Genomic DNA, 11,590 nt, shown 5'->3' on the forward strand with positions numbered 1-11,590 from the left:
AATAATTTCTATTCTTTTAAATTTGCTGAGATTGGACCTGTGACCTAAGATGTGGTCGATTTTGGAGTATGTTCCGTGGGCTGATGAGAAAAATGTGTATTCAGTTTTGTTAGGATGACATGTTCTGTAGATGTTCATGAACTCCAAATGCTGAATGGTTAAGTTTAAATCTAAAATTTTTTTGCTAAGCTTCTTATTGGAGGATCTATCCAACACTGCCAAAGAAGTATTAAAATCTCCAACTATGATGGAGCTGGGAGAAATCAAGTTGCTCATACCTATTAGAGTATCTCTTATAAATTGAGGTGCATTCAGGTTGGGTGCATAAATATTGATAATTGAAATCTCATCATATTGAGTATTACCCTTAATAGATATAAAGTGACCATCCTTATCTTTGTTTACTTTGGATGGTTGAAAGCCTATTGTATCTGAGAATAAAATTGCAACACCTGCTTTTTTCTGCTTTTCATTTGCCTGGAAAATAGATGGCCATCCCTTTACCCTGAGTCTATATTTGTCTTTTAAGGTAAGATGAGATTCTTGTATTCAGCAGATATCTGGCCAGAGTTTTTGTATCCAGTCAGCCATCTTGTACCTCTTTAGAGGGCAAGTTAAGCCATTCACATTGATTGAGAATATTGATAAGCCTGGTTTAATTTTGGGTATTGAGTTTTTTCAATGCCCAGTGGACATCTTTAATCCTTTTGCCACCATGGAAATTGGAATTTGATCAAAATTTTCTGTGTGAGTTTACTTCTGTGGTGGAGGATTGCACTGGTCATTATGGATGATAGGTCTGAGAATATCCTGGAGGACTGGTTCAATTATGGCAAATTTCTTCAACATGTGAATGTCATTAAAGTATTCAATTTCTCCATCATAAATGAAACTCCATTTAGCTAGATACAGGATCCTGGGTTGAAAGTTGTTTTGTTTTAGCAGGTTGAAGGTCAATGACCACCCTCTTCTAGCCTGAAAGGTTTCAGCAGAGAGATCTGCAGTCATTCTAATATTCTTTCCCTTGTAGGAAAGGGATGTTTTTTTTACATCTCACTGCTTTCAGAATTTTCTTTTCCATATTAACTTTAGTGAAGTTAATTGTGATGTGCCTGGGGGATGTCTTGTTTGGGTTGAGTCGTGCTGGGGTTCTGAAACTGTCTGCTATCTGAATTTTAGAATCTCTTGGCATATCTGGAAAGTTCTCTTTCATAATTTTATGAAGAAGAGCCTCTGTGCTTTGTGAAACAACTTTGTCACCTTCAAAGATTCCTATAAGGTGAATATTAGTTTTCTTCAAATTATCCCAGAGCTCTCTGAGAGAAGGATCTGTTTTTGCTCTCCATTTCTCTTCATCTTTGAGCACTTGGGTGCATTCAAAAGCTTTGCCTTCAATGTCAAAGATCCTTTCTTCTGCTTGCTGCATTCTACTACCAAGGGATTCTACCATATTTTTCAGATCTTTGAGGGCTGCAACCTCTTGTCTCAGTGTGTCAAAATCTTTGGTCATTTTATCTTTGAAATCATTTAATTCTTGAGGCAGCTTTTGAATAATTTGAAATTCTAATTCCCTCCTTTTCTACATTCTGTTGATCTTATTTGCTATCCAGATTCTGAACTCAATTTCTGTCATCTCAGTCATGGGACAGAATCTTCAATTGCATCTGACCCATCCTTCCTTGGAGGAGTTGATCCACTCTGGTTATTCAGGTTACCAGAGTTTTTCCGCTGATTCTGCCCCATGCTGAATTTGCACCATTTGAAGACTGTCCCAAAACTGTTCCCCTGGTGGCTGCCACGGGGGAAGATGCCAGCTTCCTCTGATTGCTCAGAGAGATAGGGCATGTCTGTCCAGAAAAACCTCAGGGGTGTGAGCCTTATTATTCTAGCTGATGCAGCTGCTGCTCTTAGCCTTGGAGTACCACCGCTCCAGTGTGGTTCCCTATCAACCTACAATCCTCTGGCCGTTCTTGGGCTGCCAGGCCTGGGGTGCTGGGAACGTGCAGCTTTATCAGTCCTTGGGGTGCCCTGCAGGGGTGCCTGGAGCGTTGAGTGCCAGCAGCCACCCAGGGAACACATGTGGGTTGATCAGTCTTTGGGGTGTCCTGTGAGCATGGTGCACCAGTAACCATGTGGGAAACCTGCACAGGTCGATCAGTCCTCACCGCACCCCATGGCGGGGCGGGGGGGGGGGTGTGTGTGTGCCTGGAGTGCAGAGTGCCAACAGCCATGCAGGGAACTCGTGGCTCAACCAATTCTCCTGCTTCAGGGGCAGGACAGGGTGCTTGGTCCCACAGGGGTAAGGGGATGCTGCTCTTGGGCTTCCTCTCACTGTCTCTGCAAGCAAGGGGGGAAGGGTGGACTGAAAGTTCAAAATGGCAGTGAAAATGTTAGTTCAATTTTTCTGCCTGGCGAGAGGGTGTTCAGAGTCTCAGCAGGGTCCCTCTAGGGGAGTAGACCCCACTTCCTGTAGCTCTCACATGTGGGGTGAGATAATAGGTCCTCAGTTCACTGCTGGCCTATAGGAAACTTACAGGAGCAGACAAAGTGAAAACGAAGAGAAAAACACAACTTTCTTGGGGGAGGGGATGGACAGTTTTCCTTTGGGATGTATTATGTACCTATAGATTGTTTTCTAGGAGTCACACCTTGCCTCAGCAGAGGTGTTCTGCAGATATCACTCTTCTCTCTCAGCTGGGCTCCTAGTCTTCAACTTTGTTGGGTATTTTCTGGACTTTATCCTTCCCTCTGGATGGGAGCTTCTGTTGGAGGCTGGTACCTGTTGGCCATCTTGCCCCTCCCCCACTTCTTGACTTCTTGATTTGAAAACAGATTCTTAGATATGACTCTGAAAGCATGTGGAACAACAACAACAAAAAAAAACCAGACAAATTAAATTTTATAAAAACTAAAAATTTTGAACATCAAAACACTAACAAGGAAGTGAAAAGATAACCCAACAGAAGGAGAAATATTTCAAATCATACATTTGATATGGGAATAATACCCAAGAATTTATAGAGAACTAAAACTTAGCCACAAAAAAGTAAGCACTTCATTTTAAAACTTCACAAAGGATTTAAATAGACGTTTCTCCAAAAAATATATGCAAATGGACATTATCCACATGAAAAGATGCTCAACAGCATTAGAAGTCAGGAAAATGAAAATCAAAACCACCATTAAATACCACTTACTCAAAGGATGTCTATAATCAATAAGATGGAATACAACAAGTGTTGGCAAGGATGTCTAGAAATTGCAATGCTCAAAGATTGCTGTTAGGAATGTATATGTCACTGTGGAAAAGATTTCAAGGTAAGTCAAACATAGAATTACCACATGACCCAGAAATTTTACTTCTAAGGTATAACCTAAGAAAATTTAAACCAGGTATATTCAGACAAATACTTATACCTGAATGTTCATAGCAGTACTATTCACAATAGGCAAAGGGTAGAAAAATGCAAATTTCTGTCAATGGATGAATGGATTAACAATGGATATAAGTAGAATTCAATGTATAAATGATAAAATGAATGGATATAAACATCCAGTGGGATATTATTCAATCGTAAAAAGGAGTGACATGTGCTACAATGTGGATGAAACTTTAAAACATATGCCAAGTAAAAGAAGCCAGCCACAAAAGTTCACATATTCTATGATTCCAATTGTATGAAATATTCAGAATGGGTAAACACAAAGACACAGAAAACAGATTGGTGGTTTTCAAGGACCAGAGAAAGGGAGTAAAGGGGAATAAGTACCTAATGGGCTTAAGATTTTATCTGGGAGTGACAAAAATATCCTGGCACCAGATAGCTGGTGGTCGCACAACACTGTGAATGTACAACCTGCCACAAAATTGTCTACTTTAAAATGCTTAATTTTTTATAAGAATTTCACATCAATTAAAAAAAAAACAATAGTACCAAATAATTATGGAAAACATAACAAGCTAAATATTTAAAAATAACTTATGTCTGGCTAAAAAAGAATGGTATAATATTATAGAAAAACAAATTATCAATAAAACGATAATCATTGAATTTTATCTACATATTGTCATTTATGAAATACCAGCATTCCTAATTTTATTGGGCTTTTCTTTATTGCACATCACAGACATTGTATTTTTGTAAGCAAATTAAAGTTCTGTGGCCAAGCTGAATCAGGCAAGTTTATTGGCAACATTTTTTCCAACAGCATACGCTCACTGTCACTGTGTCACATTCTGGCAATTCATGCACTATTTTAAACTTTCTCATCATTATTGTACCTGTATGGTGGTCTAGGTGGAATTAGTGATCTTTGGTGTTACTATCATAATTATGTTGTGGTGCCATGACCTACACCCATAGAAAATCTTAATAAGTGTGTGCTTTCTCACTGCTCCACCCACCAGCTGTTCCCTCTTCTCTCCCTCCTCAGGTCTAGCTACTCCCAGGCACACAACAATGTGGAAATTAGAGCAATTGATTCAGACCCTGAAGATGGTACTGAATTGCTGGTACAACTTGAAGGGATGAAGAGTTGCTTCTTATGTAGCAAAAAAAAGTAGTTTTGTAAGATGAAATCTATTCCTGGTAGAGATGCTATGAACATTGTTTTGAGAACAAAGGATTATCAACAAACTTAGTTGATAAAGCAGCAGTAGAGTGTGGGAGAACTGACTTCAATTTTGATAAATATTCTATGTTAGGTAAAATGCTACCCAACAGCATTGCAGGCTTCACGGAAATATTTTGTGGAAGAATCAATCAATTCAGCAAAATTCATTAAGGAAAAAGTCATCTCCATAGTATAAAAGTGCAAGGTGAAGCAGCAGGTGTTGAAGGAGAAGCTGCCACAAGTTATCAAAAAAATACAGCTAAGATAATTGACGAAGGTGACTACACTAAATGCCAGTTTTTCAAACTAGGTGGAACAGCTTCATAATGAAAGACGAGACCACCTAAGACTTCATAGCTTAAGAGAAGCTTTAGTCTTAAGAGAAGTCTGACTCTCTTATTAGGGGTTAATGCAGCCAGCAGCCACCACCCTGATCAATCAGCAGCCATCTACATCGTGGCAAGACCCTCCACCAACAAAAAGATCACGACTCATTGAAGGCTCAGATAATCAACAGCATTTTTTAAGCAACAAAAAAGTTTTTAATTATGTACATTTTTTAGATATAATGCTATTTCACACTTAATAGACTACAATACAGTGTAAACATAACTTCTATATGCCCTGAGAAACAAAAGAGAATTCTGCAACATGCTTTATTGTGGTGGCCTTAAGCCAAACCCCATCTCTAAGGAATGCCTGTACTTGATTTATAATTCCAATTAAGATGCAGCAAAAGGGAACAAAATATATAAAACTATGGCTTTTTAAAAAACAGACATCAGACAAGGAAAGGCTGATGCCTGGGAGACGGCCCTAAATGTTAGTGCTGAAATGCTATCTAGTGTTCTTAACTCCAAAGGCTATGGATTGCTTTATGGAGTATATGTGTGATAGACAGGCTTTTCTCAGGCATGAGCTATAGAGCTGTTGGCTGTGAATTCAATGTTAGTGTGTCTATAACATACATAAGATAAAATGTCTTTAAACAGAAACGCACACTAGATGGGGTTATGTATTGATCAGTTGGTAAAAATATTGTGGCCAATTGCTCTTGGGAACCTAGCCCTGTATTTCCCTTAAGAACAATAGTTTTATGTTCACTAAAACATCATAAAACAAATACCCAAAGATTTACTGCAAATCCAATTAATATCCTGGGAAGATTTTGTAAAAATTATCAAAATGGTTTTAAAATTCATATGAAAATGTGAAGGACTTAGAATAGTCAAATAGCATTTTTAAGGAAAAGGAAAAAAGTTGGAGAACTAACGCTACTTGACTTCAAGGATTATAAAACAATGAAAACCAAAGTGAACAGATCAATGGGCTACATAAAGGGACCCAGAAATAGACCCTCCCACACATATATGAGCAAATAAATGATTTTCAACAAAAGTGCAAAGACAATTTAGTAAAGAAAGAATAGCTTTTCAACAAATTAGCTATCTACCTGCAAAAAGATGAAGAATTTCAATTTATACCTTGTATCATATAAAATAATCAATTAGAAACATATCACAAACCTACAACTATAAAACTGTTGTAAGAAAACAGTTTTTGTGTGTGTGACCTTGTGAAAGGCAAAGTTTTCTTAAGTGTGACATAAAAATCACAATTCGTGAAAGAAAAAGGTATCACTTTAGCTCCATTAAAATGAGAATGTTTTGTTTTCTGAAAGATATTACTAAGAGAATAAAAAATCAAGCCACAAACTGAAAGAAAATATTTACAAAACTTGTATCTGATAAGAAATGTTATCCAGAATATATAAAGAACTCTTAAAATTAACAATAAGAAAATAAGCTATCCAATAATTGGCAAAAGATTTTGAAACCTCACCAAAAAAGATATATGTCCGAGCATATTAGAAAATTGTTACTTACAGAAAAATGCAAATTAAAACAGTAATGAGATATCATTATACACCTTTAGAATGACTAAAATTAAGCAGACTGATTCTACCAAGAGTTTGTAAGGATGTGGAGTAACTGTGACTCTCACACACTGCTGGTGGGAATGGAGAATGGGAACACCACCTTAGAAATAAGTTTGGCAGCATATAGCTATGATCCAAATATTTCACTGCTAGGTTCCTACTCAAAATAAGTGAAAACACATATCCATACAAATATGTGTTTACTATATTCACAGAAATTTCATTTGCAATAGCCCCAAAGTAGGGATAACTCAAATGATTATCAACATATGGATAGTTAAACAAAGTATGACACATCAGAATAATGGAAAACTATTGAACAATAACAAAGAACTAACTATTGATACACCATACAACATCGAGGAGTCTCAAAATAATTATCATATGATGAGTAGAAAAAGCCAAATCAAAAAATATATGTATTGTGGGATGGGCATGGTGGCTCACATCTATAATCCTAGCACTTGGGAGGCCGAGAAAGGTGGATTGCATGAGTTCATGGGTTTGAGACCAGCCTGAGCCAGAGCAAGACCTTATCTCAAAAAAAAAAAAAAAAAATAGCCAGATGTTGTGGCACACACCTTTAGTCCCAGCTACTCATGAGGCTGAGGCAAGAGAATTGCTTGAGCCCAAGAGTTTGAGGTTTCTTTGAGCTATGACAGCACAGCACTCTACCAAGGGTGACAAAGTGAAACTCTGCCTCAAAGCATAAAAAAGGAAAAGAAAAAAATATATGTATTGTATACGAACTAATCTAGATGACAGAAAACAAATTAGCAGCTGTCTTAGAAAATGGATGGACAAGTGGGTCGAAAAGGGCGCAAGAAAACATTTGGGATAATGAATTGTGGTGATGGTTTCATGGGTATATATTGTCATAACTTAAGCTATACACCTTAAATATATACAATATATTTATTTGTTATATGTCAGTAATTTATTATCCCTCAATAAAGCTATTTTTAAAAGTCTATGGGTTAATCAATAAAATTGTTCCCAAAGTTAAATTCATAGGTTTAATGTTTTACATGGCTAAAGAGTTACAAATGAATAAAATCTAATCTTTAGAAATAAGAAAATAAACAATGACAAAAAATGAATGAATGAAAACCCAAAGGAAGAAGTAAATACAGAATAAGTACAATTTGACAACCCAGAAAACAACAAATTATAGAATTGAACATTTTCAGTGCTTATGAGCTGTGTCCGCTGCCCAGTTGGTTAATAAAAATGGTGGGAAAGACATAGCACAGAGACTTACCACTGTGTGCAGAAACATCCACAGGTTTAAAAAAAAAGAAGATGTAGGGTGGCGCCTGTGGCTCAAGGGAGTAGGGCGCTGGCCCCATATGCGGGAGGTGGTGGGTTCAAACCCAGCCCTGGCCAAAAACTGCAAAAAAAAAAAAAAAAAGTATAACAAGGAACATTTGTACTAATACATTTGGAAACTTGATTAAATAATTTTCCAGGAAAATCTAAATTACAAAATTGGACTTGATAAGAGATTTCAAACAATCTAAAGAAACCAATAAAAGCAAAATAAATTGCAAAAATTCTTCAAGGGTCATTGCCCAAATTGCCTAGCTCAAGTTTTTCCCCACTTTCAAAGAAAATGTGATTTTGGTGATACTTACATAGTTCAAAGCTTATAAGAAGATATGAAACTTCTGCATTTATATTATAAAACTGCCATAATAGTGCTTTCAACACTTGATAAGGAGGAAAAAAGTTAAAAGCACAGAGTTTGGCAGTATTGATATCTCCATTTAATATGTTAAGAAGTTTGTCCCAAGTCACCTATCAGTTTGAAGATAGAGCTGGTATTAAATCCGAATAATTTCCAAATCCAAAATTTCAACTGCTATTCAGTAGTGAAAATTAAATGTCAAGTAAAAAACAGAGACACTGACTTGGGCCTCTACTGTCATTCTAAATATTTAGTCAAAGCAATAAAATGAGAGAAATAGGACCAAAGTGAAAGGGAAAAGATAAATGAGTATGATTAGCTCTGTGACTCTATGACTGGGAAACTATAATAATAACTATATTGTCTCTAGTGGTTTGGCAAAAATAATAATGATGATAATGGCCATAAAGTGCACTAACGAATATGAAAGGAAAACTTGAATAAAAGAAAAACATGAGGAGTGTTGGAGACAGCTAACAACTGGCTATACCAGGAGACCAGGCTTTCTGTGCACCTCAGCGGTACCTGCACCTGTCTGGCCTGGGTGCAGCCCAAGTAAAGTTCTCAGAGGGAAAAAGGGAAAACAGAAGCTATAGGAACAAGTGATCAGATTGATTTGTTGGCTCTTGAGACAGCAGTTGGTAGCATTTTATTATATAGTACAGTAAAAGGAAAATTACACAGTAAATTAATCATTAATAATTGGTGGACATGACAGCAGAGTCAGTTCTTTGCATCAGGACAGTGGCTGTGTATAGTTGTTCAGATGACAAACGTGGGAATGGAATGTACAGACATAAAACATAAAGTGCAAATGGAAAGGTGACAATAGCAGCGTCAGTCCCCTTTGTATGAGCCCAGCTAGTAAGATGCGGCTTTCAGCTGGTTGGTGTTTTGGAGACCAAGAAGTCTGCCAAGACATAACACCAGTTTCATCACTTAGGTTCACTATCATCAGACCTCCTAGTGAGAGCCAACCTTTTGATGGGATTACAGGTCTTTATTTCTTATCTGGAGCAGTACATGGCTGGTTAATGAAGATCGGCAGGTCTGGTCAGAAAACAAAGAATGCAGAGATGTCTTTCACAGTTACAGATGAACCAACCTGTCTATTTTGACTTGACTCTGTCCGAAAACAAAGAAGAGCCTGTCAAGTAAGCTGTTGTTTGCAAAGATGGTCAAGTCCATCTTTTTGAACGCGTATTAAATGGATACTACAAAAAACCTTTGACTTCAAACTGCACCATTCAGATAGAAACCCCTGGGAAAGGCAAGAAATCAACACCAAAACCCATCCCCATTCTACCTGCTGGTTTTTGCTCAGACAAAATGTCATTGTTGCTTGCGTACGGCAGATGGTTTCATCCTGCTATTGAGTGAGTGGCCCTAAACTCCAGAAAACCTCACAGGTGTCTAGTAAGAGATACTTCAAACTGTTGGTCCCCAAAAGTAGAAACGGTTATTACAAAGGTGAGAACACCAGTGATGAATTCTGAAGCAAAATTCCTGGTGCCCGAGATTTCTGGTTATCACACAGCCTGCTTCTCCACAAACTAAGCAAGAAGAGAGTAAAAGGAAATGAGAGGGAGATGAGGTCAGCGCTGCAGAACGCCTGCGGGCAATGCATATAGATGCAAAACAGGGAAAGGATGAACTTCTCCAGACCCACAGCTTTCTAGTTCTTCTTACACAGGGCTTAGAAAGGAATGATTTGGAAATGCTAAAGAAAGTACTTCAAACTAGAAACTTAAATTTAATAATGAAGACTGTGTTAAGGATGACCCTGCATGCTTTTATTCCACTGTTGCAAGAGCTTATAAAGAGGTTGCAAGGACATCCTAATAGTGCTGTTGTAATGGGTCAGTGGCTAAAATGAGTGTTCACGGTTCACACATCACCCCTATCCACATTACCTGACTTGGCACCCCAGCTGCGGACACTCTACCAGTTCATGATAGAGTCAAGAGTTTTCAGAAACTCTCACACCTTCACGGAAAGCTTATTCTTCTAATCACACAAGTTACAGCATCAGAAAAAACAAAAGGAATGATTTCGCCTGAACAGAAGGCAAAGTGGGTGTATGAAGAAGAATCTTCTGAAGAGGAGTCTGACGATGCAGCAGATAAGGATTCTGGTGATAATTGGGATGAAGATGAGGAGGAGAAAGAACATGAAAAAGATGAGGAAGTTGATGAAGAGAATGAAGAGGAAGATGATGATACTGAAGAAAAAGGTGGAAAAAAAATGGTGAGGACAGAGATGTGGCAGGTGAAAAAAAAATTAAATGGAGATTCTGATTTAGATCCTGAAAATGAAAGTGAAGAAGAATGATGGCAGGAAAGGAGCCAGTCAAACTGTGCAAACCTGGCTCACCTTGCCCGATGGTGCTGAGTCCTCCTGGGGAGGGTTGTTTCTGTGCCAGGACGCCAAGTACCGCTGCATGTTTCCAAATTCACAGTGGTGGTTCCCATGCCATCTTGCTGTCCTGAGCGCCCTAGTCTTAACTGTGTAAATGAGAATGTTTCATTCAAATGTTAATAAACTTTACACAGTAAATTTTTAAAAAATGGAAAACATGAGTTCATTGTGCTTAGAAGAGTTAAAACAGTAATTCTTAAATTAATAGTCAACATGATTCTAAAACTCACCTAGAAAAAAATAATTCTAAAATTAACTTGGGGAAAATAAATGTTTAGGATTAGCCAGAAAATCTTTAGAGGAAATGAGTGCAGTGAGTCCAGCTAAATCTGTTAGTAACAAAATATTATGATACTAACGTCACAGGATGACATAGTGTAGGAACAGAGGGATGGAAAGTGGAGCTGGTTCTATTCCTCTTTAATATCTAGTTTGCAGACCCTGAAACGGCCCCCCGTGCATGTGAAAACTCTGTAGATAAAAAATTTGCATTTCAAATAAAAGCATGCTTGTGTAGAGGAAGATAGTTTGTTCTTTGGGAAATCACAAAAATGATTTTTACTTATCTTATTCCAAAACAAATTTCAGGAAATAAACATATTAAATGTAAAAAATTAAGCCACAAAAGTACCATAAACCAATCATGTAAATTTTATAGATCTTTCCAAATTATGGAAATGCTTTCTAAATATAGAAACATATACTGTTATACATTCCAGACCTCGCAAAGGCAAAAGGTGATAAATTTGACTTCATACAAATTTTCACAAAGAAACCAAGGAATAGACAAATGCCACGCCGCCATGAAGCACAGATTACTCACATTACGTATAATGAAAGAATCCCTTACTATAGGAAAGCCTCACAAGAATCAATAAGAAAAAGATGGACAACCTCATAGAACATAGACTTCAAAGGACCCGAAAAAGTAG

The 11,590-nt window shown here is 37.4% G+C and overlaps 1 pseudogene; it reads left to right on the plus strand.

Moving 5' to 3' along the window:
• The first annotated feature begins 1,892 nt into the window (after positions 1-1,892).
• On the plus strand, positions 1,893-10,571 carry LOC100942627 (annotated as a pseudogene).
• The last annotated feature ends 1,019 nt before the right edge of the window (positions 10,572-11,590 follow it).

The sequence above is a fragment of the Otolemur garnettii genome, unplaced genomic scaffold (genome assembly GCF_000181295.1).
Source record: "Otolemur garnettii isolate 467f Iridium unplaced genomic scaffold, OtoGar3 scaffold00088, whole genome shotgun sequence".
Taxonomy (NCBI): domain Eukaryota; kingdom Metazoa; phylum Chordata; class Mammalia; order Primates; family Galagidae; genus Otolemur; species Otolemur garnettii.